Source organism: Maylandia zebra, linkage group LG13 (assembly GCF_041146795.1).
Source record: "Maylandia zebra isolate NMK-2024a linkage group LG13, Mzebra_GT3a, whole genome shotgun sequence".
Taxonomy (NCBI): domain Eukaryota; kingdom Metazoa; phylum Chordata; class Actinopteri; order Cichliformes; family Cichlidae; genus Maylandia; species Maylandia zebra.
Genome location: NC_135179.1, coordinates 7,208,072 through 7,227,522, shown reverse-complemented (window position 1 = coordinate 7,227,522; position 19,451 = coordinate 7,208,072). Strand labels below are relative to the sequence as shown.

General features: G+C 37.7%; 1 long non-coding RNA gene across 1 annotated transcript; it reads right to left on the bottom strand.

Annotated features, from left to right (window-relative positions):
• Nucleotides 1–16,118: 16,118 nt before the first annotated feature.
• LOC143421765 (uncharacterized) lies at nt 16,119–18,851 on the bottom strand. The gene is made up of 4 exons (XR_013101331.1): nt 18,696–18,851; nt 17,641–17,783; nt 16,775–16,939; nt 16,119–16,697 (listed from the first exon to the last, which is right to left on the bottom strand). It is a non-coding gene; the product is annotated as an uncharacterized LOC143421765 (long non-coding RNA).
• Nucleotides 18,852–19,451: the final 600 nt, after the last annotated feature.

The window sequence follows — 19,451 nt, the reverse complement described above, 5'->3', positions numbered from 1 at the left end:
CTGCTCTTCTACTGCGTTTTACCAAAGTCTACAAAGACCATGAAAGCCTTTTAACAAGTGAAAAAAGGCAGAAAGTCTGGCGTCAGTTTTTTTTTTTAAGTTGAACATGGGAGCCGCGGCAGTTAGTTGGTACCATGCGACTTGTTCAGAGAGAGCAAAGGAGCGTGGGTGACATCTCTCTCTGTCACACTCTTACTCATTCTCATGTCAATATCCCGTCCTCTCTCAATCTATTTCTCCATCTCTGACTAAACCAGGGTGTGATGACTTTGTGACAGCTCCACAAAAAAGCCCATTTTGAAGTTAAAATGTGGGGTGCTTGTCAAGGGGGGCTGAGTAGGGTGTCTTTGTGCACATTTGTGTGTGAATTTGTAAATGCATGATGCATGCTAAGAGTGACAGGTGGTGGGCCGAGAGGAGGGGAAGAGGAAGAGAATTTAAAAATGGCTTGACTGATGGCTTGATTGCCAAGGCTGATTTAAACCACAAAAGATATAAAAAGCGTGTATAATCTAAACTTTCTCCTCAAAAGAACTTTTTTTGGACTATTTTTGAAGTTGCAGAATTAGTCTCCTAGCTAGACAGCACTGAAGAAATCGAACAGTTGTAGAAAACAATCTTGTTTAATCTCCCAAACTTTTCAGTGGTAATGATGCTGCCACTTGGGGTGGGACACTGTGCAGGGAACTTCTGGCAGATGGGTTAGTGCTCTACTTACTTACTTAACTTTAACCAAACAGCAGCTATAAAAGAAATTACTAATTGGAAAAAAAGGAAAATATTATTAACCTCCTAAGACCTGGCGTCCACATATGTGGACATCACATTTTGGGTTATTTAGACCAAAATACTCAATTTTGCTCTAGGAGGGCCTGCTATCTAATTACGAGGACATTATACTGCTACTGTTCTATCAAAATTTTAAACAAATATCCTCATATGTGGCTCTGATTTTTCATAAAAACAAAAATAAGGTAAAAAAAAATCTGGTAATTCTTTGTTTTTACATTCATTGGGCCCCAATATGCCCAAATATCAAAAAGAAATTAAAAATGCATGCTGTGGAAGAGTTTGGGTCTTAGGAGGTTAATGAATAAAACAAAAAAGTTTTCTCATCTGAAACAAGCCAAAGTCTAATTTGACAGGCAAATGTTTGATCTGTGTCACCAGCATGTCTCCTCCAAATGAAAATTTGTAGGTGTGCATAATGCCTTATTAAAAATGCTAATGATACACATTTTAAATAATATAATAAATAACATATTGTCAATCCGTTCTCTTTTCTAAGCTGTCAGTTACAGTTGTTTTGCATCTCTTAAACACATTCATTTGGTGTTGGTGCAATGATCCTCCCCAATACTTTTGTTTAAGGAATCAGCGACCAATTGTTTTTATATTGTTTAGGTTGAGTAAATTTTATTTGTCTTATTTTGAAATAAAGAAATCAAATCGGGGATGCTGCTCATGAGTTACGCCATTAGATATGATGCAAAAGGACTGGAGTGAGAGCTGGTCTATGTTGATCATTATTTAAAACTTGTGTCATAATAGCTTATAAAATATGTACACAATCGCATTCAATATTTACTTCAAAATTATATGTTTATTTTAAGAACTGAAGCTACAAAGCCAGGACGCGGCTGATGGGGATTAGGCACCTTGCTTAAGGGCACTCATCCATCCTTCCACACAGCCTACCAGCCAAAGAGCCAAGGAGTCCTTGAAGCAGCTCGCCAGCTAGTCATCTCTCCATCCCTCCATCCATTTTGGCCATAGCTCCAAAAAGTAATTGAACTGCTCATGTAAGCAGCCTAAATGGCAAACACACACACACACGGACACGCACACTCACAAATTTGATCTCCTCTCTGTTTTCCTGTCCTTCATTGTGTTTCTTTCTTTTAATCTTGCTCTACATACATTTCTGTTTTCCCAGTGACTCTCTCGGAGCCAGCAGTCAGGATCTGTTGTACAGTCTTGGACAGAGAACCTTCGTCTTGTTCCAGTGAGAATATGTGTTATTTCCTTCTCAACACCATGATGTTGTTGGTGTGTGTGCGTCTATGAGCCTCTGTAATTTGTGTGTTGCAGAAACAGATGTAAAATCACAGAAAACATCTGTCTCCCATGTGTTGAAGGAGAAAAAGTATATGCAAAGCCCTGCACTTGGCTGGGTTATCATGTGTGCCAGTGTCTGTGTGTGCTTTTGTACGTATGACTGTTGCACAGAGATGAGCTTTTATTACTTCATAAATCTGCTTCCAAGGAGCTAGGTGGAGGAATGCGAGTATATGTGAGTTTGCATAGATACCACAAGTGTTCAAGAGAGACTGTTTGTCGTAGAGTAGATAAAAATCAAATTCAAATTCAAATTTTATTTGTCACACACACACAACCATACACAGTATGACATGGGGGTGAAATGCTTGTAGCTGTACAATGCCCGACCATTAAATGACAGAAGAAAAGTTTTACAATATTTACAATTTACTACAAAAATTTACAAATTAACTTAAGAATTTACAGTAAAGAATGTGCAAATAGCAGAAGAGATTATAAAGATAAGGATTATAAATTATAGGAATTATAGGATTATAGGAAATGTGTGGTGGTGCGTGTGGTGACGTGTGTGAGAGTCCAGTCTTATAGTGACGTGTTTGGGAGAGTCCAGTCCTACACCTGGTTCAGGCCCCGAATAGCCTGGGGGAAGAAGCTCCTCCTCATTCTCTCTGTTTTGGCCTTAAGGGAGCGGAAGCGCTTCCCAGACCTCAACAGTGAGAAGAGTCCATTGTTGGGATGGGAGAGGTCCATCATAATCTTCCTAGCTTTGGACTTGCACCGCTTGGTGTAGATGGACAGCAGGTCAGGGAGCTCTGATTGAATGATGCGTTCTGCCGAGCGCATCAAACTAATAGACAGTTCCAAACTTACAGGAAGTTGCCTTAAATTGTCCATGTAATAAAATCACTCAAAACATGTTTCACCTTTTTATTGCTGATCATATCTTCTCTTAATCCAAGTGTGTTGTTTGCACACAAACTGAAGATGCAAAAATTCTGGCATCTTACATGTATGTTTAAACATTTATCCACATCAGTTAGGGCCAGAAACTTCAGATTCAAAGTCAAGTGCATTAATAATATTGTTTTTAATCTACACATAAAAAGAAATCAAATGAAAAGAAAGAGTGAGTTGCCTCTAAAAGCACTTTCAACTTCAACAAGTCTTTCATTGTTGACAAAAGCCTTTGAATGTGTACAGTGTAACAAATCTCATGTGTGAGACAGCAACTGATCATTAGTTTATTATGTTGGGCATTATTCTCATCTTCTTTCTTTGATGCACTATAAAGAGCTACTGCATTGTATACAATCAGGGCAACCCACGTGATTTCCTCGTCCTTTGTTGGTTTTGTCCCCCTTTAGTATGATTAAAATACTCACAATGACATAACATTTATTCAACCCTGTCACATTCAACACACAAAAAAACAGTTACAGTAAATCAGGGGATTTTAACATATTTCCCGTTGTAAAAATAGCAGTTCAACCTCATTTATGGAGTACATTTTAGTGGGTTGTTTTTCATCTGACAGCTTTATACACAATGCTGATTACAGGACATGCTATTAAATGATTTTCAAGCCTGTGTATTTGGATCCTTTCAGTGTAATTGCTATCATGTTGCTGACTCCTACTCTTGGCCGGGACCTTTTCTTGTCACATTTAAAAATAATTGGAACTTTTTGGTGTTATTTTCAGACATGTAGGCTTATAATGGCTGTTATTTGGCCAGATAGGGAATAATAAAGACCAACACACACCCATGCACCTTGCATGGCAGTTGAAATAATTAAATGACTTCCAACCAGAAGAGAGTAGTGTGAATTCTGCTTGGGACAGGTATTTCACTTTTTTTAATATTTATCTATTTTAAAGTTGCTATGTTGTAAAATGTTAAAGGTAAAGAGTGGAACAACTGTCCACAGAATCACAGTTTCAGAAGCTGCTTTAAATCAATTATTTATTTCTTTTTTCAAGAATGTTCAGCAATGGTACTAATCAAGAAATTCAAATAAATGAATATTTTAATAAATAAATACACTTTGAACAGGAAGGTTGGGGATTTCAGAAGATTTTACAAGAATTCAGTACCCTGAAGAAATAAAAAGTCTCTCTGCTTCCCGCTGCCCTTAGGAAAGTTCATAATCTCTCTTTTCTCTAGTGTAGTTGTTCAGTGCACACAATAACAGGATGCGGTTGTTCAGGGCGACCTGCAGATGTCTTCTTCAGTGTTTATGTGTGTGAATTCAAAGTATGTTTTGAGAAAATAAAAGAGCAGTTCTTTGCAGGGAAGATGATAAAATGGCACTGTGACACGGCAATCCTCCACAGAAACAAGTTCTTTGAAAGAATGTTTTGCAGATCATGCTCTAAAACTCTTCTTCAATAGCTAAAGTCATTAAATTCTCTCAGAAGCAGAAACTCTCTTGGTTGTAGCTCATATTCTCTTTAGGTTTGATTTTTCTTGTAACTGTTTCAAATATATTATTTAGATGCAACAATATAAAATAAATCCACTCAAGTTTCACTGTGAAAATAAAAACAATAATACGTTTCAATCAGTGTATGATTTTTTTGCCACTTTTGAAATAATAATAGTCTAACCCATACTGCAATTGCTGCAATTTAAACCATTATGCTACTTTAAATGCCAACGATGCATTTACAACTGTGTAATTTCTATATGTAAGCTGTAGTGAGATTTAATGTTTATGCAAATAGCAACACGCCTTAATAGTTGTTTTGGACTTCATAATTCCCTTCAGGTGTAACGTTTCCTCTCATTTACAGCGAGAGATGCGTGACCGCTGTGATTAAAACACAGTTTCTGCAGGATGATTTTAGGTGCTGCTACATTTTTACTGGCTTACCACATAAACCAATTGCAGAATGCACATCACTTAGCATTTCCCTTAAGAAAAAAAGACCTTCTTGCAACTGCGTTGTAAGGTGCAAAGCACTTGCCTTCCTGTGCTTCTACGTTTGCCTAAGGGAGAATGTGTGCCTCTGTGAATTCAGACCACTTTAAAACCAGCTCAATGCTTAAGAAGCTAGGCGTGATGGGTTTAGACCTGAGAGGTTCCTGGAATTTGTTTGTCATCAAGTTGATTTCCCAAGCAAGCTAAAGCGTTAGTCATCTGAGTTTTCACATTACACATTACATGATTTCATTGACAAGTAATTTGATTCAGTCAGTCTTTTGCAAACATTTTAACAGGAAAATAAACAGAAAATGTACTGAGGTTGAATGAGAGGTAGAACTGACATTATTTAAATTGCTGTATGCAATATAGTATATTGATATATTGATTACACCGATGAAGGCCACAAGCTGAACTTTGACCTCTTTAAACTAAAGTGCTTAATGTTCATGCTGTAATACAGTTTCCATACAATTGATAAGAGGGCAACAAAGTAGGCAATCTGAAGACAGCTGTTATTGTTATTATGATTTTATTTTATTTTTTGGGAGATGAGTAAGAGTTAAGGAAAGACATGACACAAGAAGACATGTTTTTGTAGGTGGAAAAAACGATATATATGTATATACCTGCAAATGTGATGTTACGTTCCCCATTTACATGTCTCACGTTCAACGTATGTGTCCTGTACAGGTACCAAAAATTGTTTCCACAACGGAATTTAATGTAACTCACCACTAAATGGATTATGAAAAGTCTTGCAGTCATGCTAAAATCCACTCACTGAGTGAGTTTTGATAGTGTAATTAATAAAGGATCTTGAATTTTGTGTGAATATTAATATGTATTAGTCCTGAAAATCCTGGATCAGAGTGATCCTAGTTAGTACTTTTTTGTTAAAGAACCAGTACAAAAGTGCATTGGATTTTGGAACTTTTTATACCATTTACATCTTTTGAACAACTCTGCCCAAGTTCCTCACTCTCAGTTTTCCAGATCATTTACTGTAAAAGCTGCTTCATGACAGTCATTTGCTGACTTCACGTGAAATGCATTGCTTTATTATATGTAGAGGTTTTAGTTTTAAATGAGTGAATACAGCACTTCGTAAGACACAACATCAAAAGTGGTGAATAAAATGTATGAAAGTATGAAACTTTCCTGTTTTACTATATTCAGAAGAATACGATTTGCTTTGCACACATCATCAGTCTTTCAGGACTTCTCGGGAAGTTCAGAGATCTGGAACCTGATGTATCAATGTCTACACACACACACACACACACACACACACACACACACACACACACACACACACACACACACACACACACACTTACAAAACAAATGTGTACACCTTTTCCCACACATAACCTGGTGTTTAAAGAATATGCTGTGAGAATTCATGGGTGTCAGTCATACTTCAGAACATTACACATCCTTTTACAGTGACACAAACCTGATATGGTGTAGTGGAAATGAGAACATAAACATAAATCAAAACACACCCAACATTTGAACCCTGCTTGAGCAGAACTTCGATCAACAAACAGGCGTTCTTTTTTTTCTTCAGTTCTGCAGCGAGTTTTTCATATTACATCTACTCTATCTCTGCAGAGAGTGATTTTATATGCAAATTAGGAAATAAGGAAGTCCAATCATGGCTGAAGCTGGGGGTGTAAAAAAGGTTTGTGAATGTGGGTGGAATTTTGTGATGTCTGAATTTTTTTAAAAAGGGGCATGCATATGCTTTATGAATCTGAATGTTTGGACATATGTCTTTTTCCACCATGTACACCATACAATGCATTTTTATTTGCCTGTCTCAGAGTGTGAATCATATCTGCTTGAAATCAGTTTAAATCACGAATGATTAAAATACAGGAAAAAAAGCTGAAACAGGTTGGAGCAGTTAAAACTATTAGGGATCATGTCTATATACACCAGTGAAGTCAGACCCACCTGTTAGAAGAGTCTTAGGAGTACATCATGTAAGAAGCACAGGGAACATTTTGTACCGTAACCCCTGTGAGCTGACATCTATCAGTATAGCACAGTATTTCCCCACTCGGCTGCTTCTGATGTGTAACTTACCAGCCGCACGCTGGAGAGTCTTTGGGGTGTTTACCACACAAAGGACTCATAAATAGCTGGCTGATTTTCTGCTACTATGTGGAAGTGTAAAGTAGATGTATGAGGCACATTTTAGTGGTGACAGATCCATTCTTCAGCTAGTATGAAAACCTGTCATTACAGCTACTGTGATACAGGACAACAATACACTTATTGTTATTTTAAAAGCAGACTTTGTGCTGCTGTGTCAGTGGGCAGAGGTGTGGACTCGAGTCACATGACTTGGACTCGAGTCAGACTCGAGTCATTAATTTTATGACTTTAGACTTGACTTGAAAAAATGTTCTAAGACTTGTGACTTGACTTGGACTTTTACACCAATGACTTGGGACTTGAATTGGACTTGAACCGGTTTACTTGAAAAGACTTGATATTTTACCCCAAATATAAAATTTAACATGCATATTATATAGAGATTGAAAATGTGACGTCATTCACGGGTAGAACCGCAAAGGATTCTGGGAACTCGTGGCAAGCGGTACTAGCGCACGCAGGCTTTCAATTAAAATCAGTCACGCAGCGATAAAAAGAAACACAAAAATGTCAAGAAGTCGTTGTATGATTAACTGCAATAGCCGGTCGCATGACAGCCACGGGAAGCCGACGGGTAAAGAGATCGGTTGTTATCGGATTACGTCGTTGAAGAGAAATTGTTCGAGCCATGTTTCCGAAGTAACAAAGACGCGACGGATGGCCTGGATCGCAGCCATTCAAAGATCAAATATAACGTCCCAGAACCCTCCAGCTCACAGGTTAGTCTGCTCCAAGCATTTACACGAAGGTCAGTGTTTTTTAGTAGTTAATACGTCATTTTCATAACATAATTGGTGATATAGGTTACAAGCAAGTCTGGCGCTGAACAGAAATTGTGGCGCTATGCTCCTTTATTTATTGTGCATAAATAGTGAATTGTCCTGACACAATATTGCGTTTCGCTTATGTTATTATGGTACATTGACAAAAACATATACTTTTATTCACAGGATAAAACAGGTTTTTTGTATCACTAATTGTCCAATGCGATTACAGCATACAGTATTGTTGTCACTGCTACATTTCTGTGATGAACCAGAAATTATTTCCACTACTAATTAATTACCGTTGAGCTCAAAGGTTATATTAATAAACGGTTAAGGAATGTGTATTTATGACGACGATTTGTGAGATTGGTAAACTTATGATACGTACGATGGTCTTTACTTTCTACACGGTGCATTTCAAGGTCCTGTACCCATCCGTCGGTAAACTGTACCTGGACTTGTTGCAGTGACCGGAAGTTACTAAACTTCATGAGTGTATGCACTCACTCCAAGAACCGTATGATTATTAATATGCATATAAATAAAGAAGCTATTTTGTGCAAAGATGTCAACTGTAAGAATGCTGTGCATAAACATTTACTCTGCTCCATGTATGATGATATAGTGACTGCTCTGTATAAAAGTGGCACACTGCTTGATAAACAATATAAGCATAAGAAACCTAACATCAGACCTGGCTGGAAAGAACATGTATCCATGTACCATGATGAAGCTCGCATAGCTTATAAATGTTGGGCCATGGCTGGAAGACCTAAACAAGGCCCAGAATTTGAACAGAAAAAATGTGCGAATGCCAGATATAAGTACGCTGTTCGCTTTATAACTAAAAATGAGCAAATGCTAAGAGCAGATTCTTTGGCCAGGAAAATGCTGTGTAATAATACGGCAGATTTTTGGAAAGAGGTGAAAGCTCTTAATAACTGTAAACCATCTCTACCATCAACTGTTGAAGGTGTTTCTGGGGCAGATAACATTGCAGCATTATGGAGACAGCATTACAGTGCGTTGTTTAACTGTATAAAAAGTGAACCATATGAGGACAATCTTGACATGAGTAATGACACAATAAGTGTAAGGACACATGAAGTATATGAAGCCATTCATAGGTTGTCTGATAATAAATCCTCTGGTTTGGATCACATCACTGCAGAACATTTAAAACATGCTAGTGTAAGGCTAGCTCCTCTTTTAGCACTCTGTTTCACTGGGTTTATGATTCATGGCATATTACCAGACTCAATGCTGTGTATTTTACTGGTACCAGTTATGAAGGACAAAGCTGCAAAAGTGAGCTGCTTGGATAATTACAGGCCAATTGCACTAGCCAGTATTTTATCTAAGGTGTTAGAAAGAATCTTGTTTGACAGAGTTAGTGTGTTCATCTCTTCTCTGGATAATCAGTTTGGCTTCAAAGCACGGCACTGACATGTGCATATATGCACTCAAGGAAATAGTCAGTTTGTACAGCGCTAAAAATTCATCTGTCCTCATGTCTTTCATTGATGCCTCTAAGGCTTTTGATCGAGTGAACCACAGAAAACTTTTTGATAAAATGAAGAGATGGGGAGTTCCTCAGTACATCGTGAGGATTCTCTCTTACTGGTACGCTCATCAGAACATGCAGGTTAAATGGGGAAGCAGTATTTCTGCCCCCTTTGGTGTCAGCAATGGTGTTAGACGGGGTGGGATTTTGTCTCCAATTTTATTTAATTTGTATGTTGATGATTTGTCCATACAACTGAGAGCCTGTAACACTGGGTGTATATTAGGTAAAGCACTGATAAATCATCTTATGTATGCAGATGACCTGGTTGTTTTTAGTCCAAGCAGTGCTGGGTTACAGGATCTTCTTAATGTCTGTACTGAATATGGTGTGCAATATGACATTGAGTACAATGCTGCTAAAAGTGCTGTTTTGATATGTAGAACCAAGCAGGATAAACAGCTAAATTTCCCTTTGTTTAAACTGGCACAAAAAACTCTTGAAGTTCATAAAAAGGTGAAATACCTCGGTCACTTTATTACTGAGCAAATGAATGATGATGATGACATATACAGACAACGGTGTAAGCTCTATGTGCAGGCAAATACTATTGCACGCAAATTCAGCTTTTGTTCACTTCCAGTTAAAGTGGCTTTGTTTAAAGCGTATTGCACACCGCTATATACTGCCCCCTTGTGGTCATCCTACAAACAATGTAGCATGCAGAAGCTGCATGTTGCATATAATGATGCGATGAGAATCCTTTGCAGGATACCTAGAAGTGGTAGTGCCAGCCAGATGTTTGTAGCTGTGGGTGTTTGGACTTTTAAAGCACTTTTAAGGAAGCTAATGTTCAATTTTAGAGAACGACTGGATGGTTCGAGTAACAGTATAATTTTAGCACTCACAGATCCGACAGTGAGTGGTTCCCGTTACTCATCCAGTCTCAGAAAGCACTGGTTAAAGTGTTTGTGTATTTATTGATTTATTTTAAGTAATTGTGTTTTATGTATATTATGGTTTTATGTTTTTACAAATGTTTTAGATACTTATTTATATACATATATATATTTAATGGTGTATACCTTGTGTTGGGGGGGGGGGGGGGGGGGGGGAGTGTTGTGTGTTTTTTTTTTTTTTTTTTGTCTTGTTTTTATGGACATGAAGTCTGCCAATTAAGATTGAATTGAATTATAAAGATCCATTAGAGTGTTCATCATATCGTCCTATATCACTCTTAAATGTAGATTTAAAAATACTGTCAAAAACACTTGCTCTCAGGCTAGAGCAACATCTACCATTGTTAATTTCTCCAGATCAGACAGGTTTCGTGAAGGGTAGGCATGGTTTTTTCAACCTGCGCAGGTTTTTGAACATATTACACACCAAGTCAACTACAACCCCTGAAATTGCCTTATTACTCGATGCTGAGAAGGCATTTGACCGGGTGGAGTGGGATTATCTGTTTTATACTCTGCATAAATTTGGATTTGGCCCTAATTTCATTTCATGGATTCAGTTACTTTACTCCTCACCTATGGCACGTGTTAGAACAAATTCGTTATTCTCTTCTTATTTCCCACTTCTCCGTGGTACGAGACAAGGTTGTCCCTTATCCCCTCTTCTTTTTGCATTATCAATTGAACCACTGGCGATTAAACTGCGAGCTGACAGTTGCATTAAGGGCATCTTCAGAGGTGACCAGGAGCACAAAATATCCTTATATGCTGACGACCTCCTGCTGTATATGTCAGAGCCTTTATGCTCTCTTCCCCGTGCTCTTGCCATTTTTGAATGTTTTGGTAATATTTCAGGTTACAAGTTAAATCTGCATAAAAGTGAACTTCTCTGTGTCAACTCTATAGCCAGAAAGATTTCATTTTCAGGTTTTCAATTTAGCGTTAAATCAGGGTATGTGACCTATCTGGGGGTTAAGGTTACCCACTCATACAAAGATCTTTATGAAAGAAACTTTGTCCCGCTGCTTAAAAATACTGAGACAGATCTTCAGAGGTGGAACAATTTACCACTGTCATTAACTGGCCGCGTCAATTCTATCAAAATGAACATACTTCCCAAGTTCCTTTACTTATTTCAATGTATCCCATGCTACTTACCCAATAAGTATTTTATAACACTGAATAAGCATATCTCTGCATTTATTTGGAATGGCAAAAGTCCACGAATTCGTAAAGATTTCATGCAGAGGACTAGGCCAATGGGTGGATTAGCCTTGCCAAACTTTCAGTCTTATTATTGGGCAGCAAATATTCGTAATATGCTGTACTGGATGAGTAATGTTACTACAGAGACTCCAGCTTGGCTCCAAATTGAGTCATCCAATTGTGGCAAAATTTGCCTATCAGCTTTGTTGAGTTCAGCTCTCCCATTAGAACTATACACCTATAAACGTAACCCTTTGTTGTATGACTCGCTCAGAATCTGGGTGCAATGTAGGAAAAGGTTGGGGTTACACTTAATGTCAATTAAAGCACCTATCTGCTCAAACCATATGTTCCCACCCTCCATGATGGACTCTGCCTTTAAAATATGGGAAAGTAATGGCCTTAGAAATATCAAAGACCTTTTTGTAGATGGGATTTTTGCCTCATTCACGCAGCTCCTGAAGCAGTTTAATGTTCCTCGGCAACATTTTTTCCGCTATTTACAAATTCGTCACTTTGTAAAGAGTCGATTTCCTTCATTTCCGGAACTACCTGAGGAAACTTCTTTGGATAAAATTATTAATATAAACGTTCATAAGAGAGGGGCGATTAAAGAAATCTATGCTATACTATTAGATCTTCAATCTCCTTCTCTCTTCATCCTTAAAGCACAGTGGGAGAAAGACCTTGGGATGACTATAACAGATGAGCTCTGGCAATCTTTTCTCCAGAGGGTACACTCTTCTTCGATATGTGCCAGGCATGGGCTCCTTCAATTTAAGGTCCTACACCGATTACATATCTCCAAGGAAAAGTTAGCCAAGTTCTATCCAGGAGCTGACCCTCTGTGTAACAGATGTAAAGCAGAAACAGGTTCGCTCCTTCATACCTTTTGGACATGCCCCAATCTTCATACCTATTGGGTGTCTATATTTAACACTCTGTCAGAGATGTATAACGTTAAATATGAGCCTTCTGCTCTAACGGCTATCTTTGGGGTGATACCTCAAGACATCACTTTGCCAAAATGCTATTCGAATTCTATTGCCTTTGCTTCACTTATCGCAAGGCGCCTTATACTTTTAAGATGGAAGCAGGAAGCTCCTCCCACACATGAACAGTGGCTTGCGGAGCTCATGAGGTTTTTACATTTAGAAAAGATGAGATATACACTGGCAGGTTCAACCACCAAATTTCTTAGGGCATGGCAGCCATTCTTGATGTACATGGAAACATTTAAAATGACCACCTTATCATGACCAGATACCATATCTCTATATCGCTATCATAGCTAACTGTACGCTGAATGTCCCTTATACATTTTATTTTTCTATTTGTTTGTTGTTGTTTGTTTGTTTTTTGTTGTTTTGTAGGGGTTTCTTTGGTTTGTTTGTTTGTTTTTTCCTTCTCTATTTCTGTTATCTTTTGGGGTATTGTAAATACTGAACAGCAAACTACTGTATGTTCAATGTTTTGTTGTTAACATGCTGCTGTGACTGAAAATAAAATTTATAAAAAAAAAATAAAAAAAAAGATTGAATTGAATTGAATTGAAATAAATATGCTAAGATGAGATAGCTGACTTCATCTAACTAGCAAATGTTGTCCAGGCTACGTTGGTGATACAGTTTTTTTTTAATGTGTATATTTTTGTCATGCGATTTTAAAGCTGGTCCTACAACCGCATCCAAGAATAACATGCAGCGTATCTCAGAACTGTTGGTGAAAATTATTCTTGGAGCTAGGTTTAATTGAGCTGCATTTTAAAGAGGTGCAATTTCACAATTTGTGTATATTTTCTAAGTTCACTATTTTGTCATGTGTTGAGAAAAACACAGATTTTAAAATTACATGGTCTAATATTTACATTTAGCATAACTGCAACATTATTTTTTCGTTTTTTTTTTTTTTTTAAAGACTCGAAAGGACTTGAAATTCAAAGTTTCAGACTTGTGACTTGACTCGGACTTTTACACCAGTGACTTGAGACTCGACTCTGACTTGCCTGACATTACTTGAGACTTGACTTGAGACTTGAGGATAAAGACTTGAGACTTACTTGAGACTTGCAAGACAATGACTTGGTCCCACCTCTGTCAGTGGGCACCCTGATATTATTTGAGCAAACAGAAGGATATGGTGAAGTATAAGATGGGTCAAAGCTCTATTTAACTAAATTGTCAAAAAGTTTAGAAAGGTGGCATTTTAGCATGGTTATTATATACAAAGACATTAGCAAACTTCAGAAAGATATCATCCAGAACTACAAATAAGACCACTGAGTGACTGTGAAACTGTTTTAACAAAGAAACAACTCAACACTATTCTTTCATCTGAGGCAGCATTTAAATAATTTAGTAATTAAATATGACTAGTTGGTGGTCTCTGCATATTTTTATTTAATTAAGTGGTACAGAAGACTCTATGTGCAAGAACACCTACTCCTCTTAAATCATCAGCTAGATTGTGGATGGCTGACTTCAATTGTGATTTTATATTTAGTTTCTTTCTTTTTAATAGATGTGTTTAAAATGTATTAAGCCCTTTTTAGGCTAATTGCATTAGATGCTGAAAAAGCATGCACCGCTGCAATGCTTTCTCAGCACAAGCTGCATTCCAGTCATCGAAAATATAACACCAACAGCAGCTTTACAAACAATGCTTAGGTGGGTGGTACAGGTCCAAGTAAAATCCATATGAATGTCAGTAAGCCAAGGTTGCAGAACATTGCATTGTAGGCGATGTGATGTGTAGGTGAACTGGCCAGTTTCTGTAATCCTCATTAGAACCGGCCTTTATGTCTCCAAAAAGCTTTTTGATTTGCCTTTGTGAATGTATAGAAAAATTTAAATTTTATTTAATTATATTATTCCATAAGGGCAATGAGAGAGAGATTGGGTAGACAAGTGACAGATTAATAAAGGGCCAGATTATTTTTTAGATCTTTTCTGTGATTACTTTATAATTAAAGAAAGATTGGATAAAAGAGCGAGTTAAAGAGGGGCAGATAGAAATGCAGTTAGGTAACATAGTAGTTAGGAACTCTGCCCATCAGCTTAACTTACTAGTTTAGAAGATAATTAACTTAAATTTGATCCCCCAGTGTGTGTGTGTGTGTGTGTGTGTGTGTGTGTGTGTGTGTGTGTGTGTGTGTGTGTGTGAGTGAGAGAGAGAGAGAGAGAGAGAATGTACAAACTAGTGTTGAACTGTAGAGGCCTTGGGGATGTGAGCAGGTCTACAAGTGCAATAAAAAGTAGAGGGAAAGAAAGAATGCTCGAGTTCAAAAGAGCCCGGAAGGAGGCAGAGATAAGAGAGAAGTATGAGGTGATGGCGGAAGAAAGGGCACAGGAAGGGTAAGGAAAGAAGGAAGAGGAGAAGCACAGAACTGAGAAGACAAGAAAGCAAGGGGAGAAGGTGCCAGAATGGAATGAAACAGAGAAAATGAAAAGGAAGAGTAGGCAGGAGAGGAGTGAAGAACCTTGTTTCCACTGATAAGCACGTATCAAAGCTGCCTTGGCTGTCAGATCAAAGACTTGGCGTCACCACAGAGTCAGCCTTTTTAGGTATCATATGTCCAGTTGGGCCACTGGGATTGGCAATCAGTGATGGGGACCAGCTAAACTGACACGGGTGGAAGGAAGTAAAGTGTAACATAGAGTTCATCTGGACTCTCAGGGATCCTCAGCACACAGGAGGATGAGTCAAGAGCTAAAAAAATGACGTTAATTAAGTACGCCACATTTTTCATCTCTGGGTTTCTTCTTGCTTCCATGTTCTCTCTTTAACAAAACCAGGCGTTGCACAAATGCTGGTTTGAAAACCATCATGTAGTCAAAGCAGTGTCACCTGTCCTTTCTGGGAAAAAAGAAGCAATTCTAAGGTAAGACTCAGCACTACAAAAACTAGTATATGCTTCAACTTTTATGTTTAATTATCTCTTTACTTCTTTGCAGTTCCTGAAATTCAGTTTAATTTCCATTCCCCAAAACAACAATTAAAAAATACTGCAAAAACATGTATTTTGAATTGCTTTGGTTAGAAAGCCACAGAGCTCAAATAACAAACTAACATATACACTTTATAGCCTCTAAATGAGTAAAGAGGTACACTCAGAAAAATAAAGGTGCCAACTGGAACCAAAAGTGGTTCTTTAGACTGATGCCATAGAAGAACCTTTTTTGGTGCCACAAAGAACCTTTCAAACAATGGTTCTTTGAAGAACCATTTCTTTCAGTGGTTCATTGAAGAACCTTTAAAGGTGCCCCAAAGAACCATCAAGAAATGGTTCTTTGGGGCACCTTTAATGGTTTTTCAAAGAACCTTTTTAAAAATGGTTCTTTAAAGAACCATTTTTAAAAAGGTCCTTCAAATGGTTCTTTAAAAGAACCATTTTAAAGAACCTTTTTTGAGTGGTTCTTTAAAAAACCATTTTAAATCTTTCAAAATAAAATGCATCATAAATTGAATTTGAGTAGGGCAAAATAAATACTAGCACAGCATAGACATATATTAATGGTTTATTTTCATTTTGTAGTTACCAAAAGACAAAAAGGCATTTTAACCCTCAGCACAACATCACTACTAATACATGTCACATATTAGTGTTTTAAACAGTAATAATTAAATATATTTGCTATACTATAAATAAATATATATAAATACTATAGCTACAGATAACACAACAAATAATACATGTATTGTTTAATTAATAAAACATCAGAAAGTGATAAAACACATTAGAAATAGCAATAGCTTCATAACAGACCAATAAATCAACACATTTTCATCAGCAGATGTTTGCATGTTCAGTAAAAATATTTCAACAAGTTTATGATTAAAATGATCAATGAACTTCAGCCTTACGCTATGTAATGTACGTTTCATGTTGTACTCATGGTCCTTTGTTAGTCCAGTTTAGGATAATGTCTCTGACGTATGTATCATATCAAATATGTCATATCAAAACAAGCCCACACCTGCAGTTGTTTCAGTTTTTCACTGGTGTTTCCTGTCAGCTGGTCAACCTCACTCAGGCAGACATCCATATCAGCCAACCAAACGACAAGTTCCTCCCTTTGTGCTTCAAACCCCTCCCACTCTGAGACAAGGAGCTGAAAGAGAGAGAAAAGAGTCAATTATAAAGAAGAGAGAGAAGTGAAACCCTCCTCAGAAGGTCTGACTCGCATACCTGCAGTTGACCTGTGATGGACTCCTGTTTGGCGTTCACGTCATCCCTCGTTGTTGCCAACAGCCGAGTCTGCAGGGTGCCCTGGAAGAGCTGAGTTAATGTTCGACTCCTCCTGGTCAGGCTCTCCAGCTGGATGAGCCGAGGTCTCCCCTCTCACCGCTGCCTCTGAACACAGAAACACAAATTTCATCTGAAGCAGGAGGTGCAGATTTTTTGTGCTATTCTTTTCTAAATCCAGGCTAGATCACGTGGAGGTATTTGGAAAACTTTTTTGGCCAGTGGACGACTGTTGTCTTGCAGAAAGTCAAATCAAACATATGCGATACACAATTAATTCACAAGAACACATTATAAAAAATAAGTCCAGTTCTTGCCTGATTTCAAGTGAAATCTGCATCAAAACAGGGTGACAGAAGTAAAACGAGTGCACAAAGCCTCACTTTGTAAAAGCCTGCTATTACAGTTCTCCTCTATGCAGACGACTTTCCTGTTTTCAAGGCACAACTTGGATCTGCTGCACGAATCTTATGAATACACACTAAATGAAACAATAGTGTGCATGACTCCAGATTCTGATCCCTCATCCTAATATGGTCCCAACATAGCAACAGCAATAAAGCAAATGTTGAGGCTTCAAAATACAAAGTCCATAAACCAATGGCTGACGTGGATTTTATCATAAGGGTGATAAATATACAGATTTCAGTCTGTCTTAGAGATTTGATGTTCATTTACCTGCAGATGCACTATACATACCTGCTCCATGGTTTTTCACAACATTTTGCACATCACTATTTAATACAGGAAGTAGGTGAACTAAAACAAGTCATCTTTCTTTGTGAGAGGACCATATTAATGAAACAAACCTCATCATAGGGAGCCCTAAAGATGCTCCTGCTGCTTCTCTTCCTCCTCATCCTAAGCTTCCTTCTCCTTGTCCTCGCCTTCCATCCAATTGTAATTCAACCTAATTGTGTTTCTCCCCCTCCTCTTCCTCATTTTGTTGGAGCTGTGAACACAATTAATGTGAATCTGGATTAATTTGTGCAAACAAGAAAAATCTACAGCTTTTTGGTCAGAGGTGCTCTTGTGATTTAAGCCGGGTAGAGTAGATTTATCTGTTGATGCTACCTGCTTCAGCTCTGGCTGCTGAGTGATATTTACACCCTGGCTGGATTACAAACTTTAACCATGTGCTGAACTTTGGCCCAGCGTTGATACCTCTTGTTAGTATAACGACCTCTTCTTAGCTTGTATGTATGATGGTGGATAAATGAAATATAAAAACAAATTAACTATATTACAAAAGAACATCTATCTTGGAAACATCAAATGACCGGAGCATAACTTGTCAACTAGTCCGAAACTAAGTTATGCAGGAACAGTCAAAGACACCTTCTCATGTCACATTTCTATTCATTTCTATATAATTTGATTAGACAATAAAGAGTTATCTAATCGAATTATTCATTCAAAACTCTTATGCATAGCTGCATTTTATACAGCTCATACAGAATTCAAAGTACAGGTTCATGTGAGTATTTAATGTACGGCTCAGATCTACAGAATTTCAGAGTTTCTAGAGCAGACACAGAGCTCACGCCACAACAGGCTTCAGGCGCCATTTTAGTGACTTTAACAATATATTAAATTTTAATTTCGGTCTAGCTGACATTAGGTTATGTACGCAGCACGCAATTGAACCACATATTTTAGAAGCCAAAGGTTCAAATTAGCTGGGAGCAGCTTCACTTAATTATAACAGTGGTTTTGTTAGGAAAACAGTTGGATACTAAATTGCGCTGACATCAACGGCTAACGTATCTAGCTAATCGCTACTGTTAGCACAACATTAACAGCAAGCTACAATGACGACTAACAAAAACAAAACAGTAATAAGGTTTTAATGAAAATGTTTTACCTTTTCCAACAGTCCCAGAATCCACAGCTTCAAAGTCCAGCAGGTACTGAAGACTGTTATCCGTTTCGCTGTCACCGTCCGTGAGGTTTTTTTTCCCGAAAGGTCAAGGCCCGCCGCTCGCACACTCTGTCTGCGCATGCGCATCCCAACGACGGACCCCTCCGTCCGCTCCCGGGAGGTTATAGTATGACGTGTTCTGACGTCACTCTCTCTCTCCCTGTCATTTATTTGGCTCGAAACACATATTAACAAATTGCTCAGTGATGAACAACTACTCAGATCATTTACCTAAGCAGTGCGCTTTGTCAAAACGAAGTGTGTGTTCATTACACTGACATTCTGTTCTGCAATTGTTATTTACTTGTATCTTATAATTTGACTTTACATACTGCTGGGTGGTTTGTAAAGTTTACAATAACTAGTATTATCATTATACTATATTTTCAAAAATATATAATAATCTCAAAAGCAATGCCTTGGAGTAGAAAATAGTAATGCTTTATTAAAATTTAAAACTAAAGTACAGTATTTGAATGTGTGTATTGTGTCTACTGTTTGCAAATATTTCTAACTTTTATTTGAATATTCAGCTTCCTACCATCTTCTCTTAAAGGGTAATTGCCAGGTATCCCGCCCTCCCCCTTCACACACACATGCACACAAAGAAAACACACAGTATAATTCACAGCCTCATTATAGTGAATAAATATTTATGCCATTTACACCATCAAACTTAGATTGCTAAGGATGAAGAAC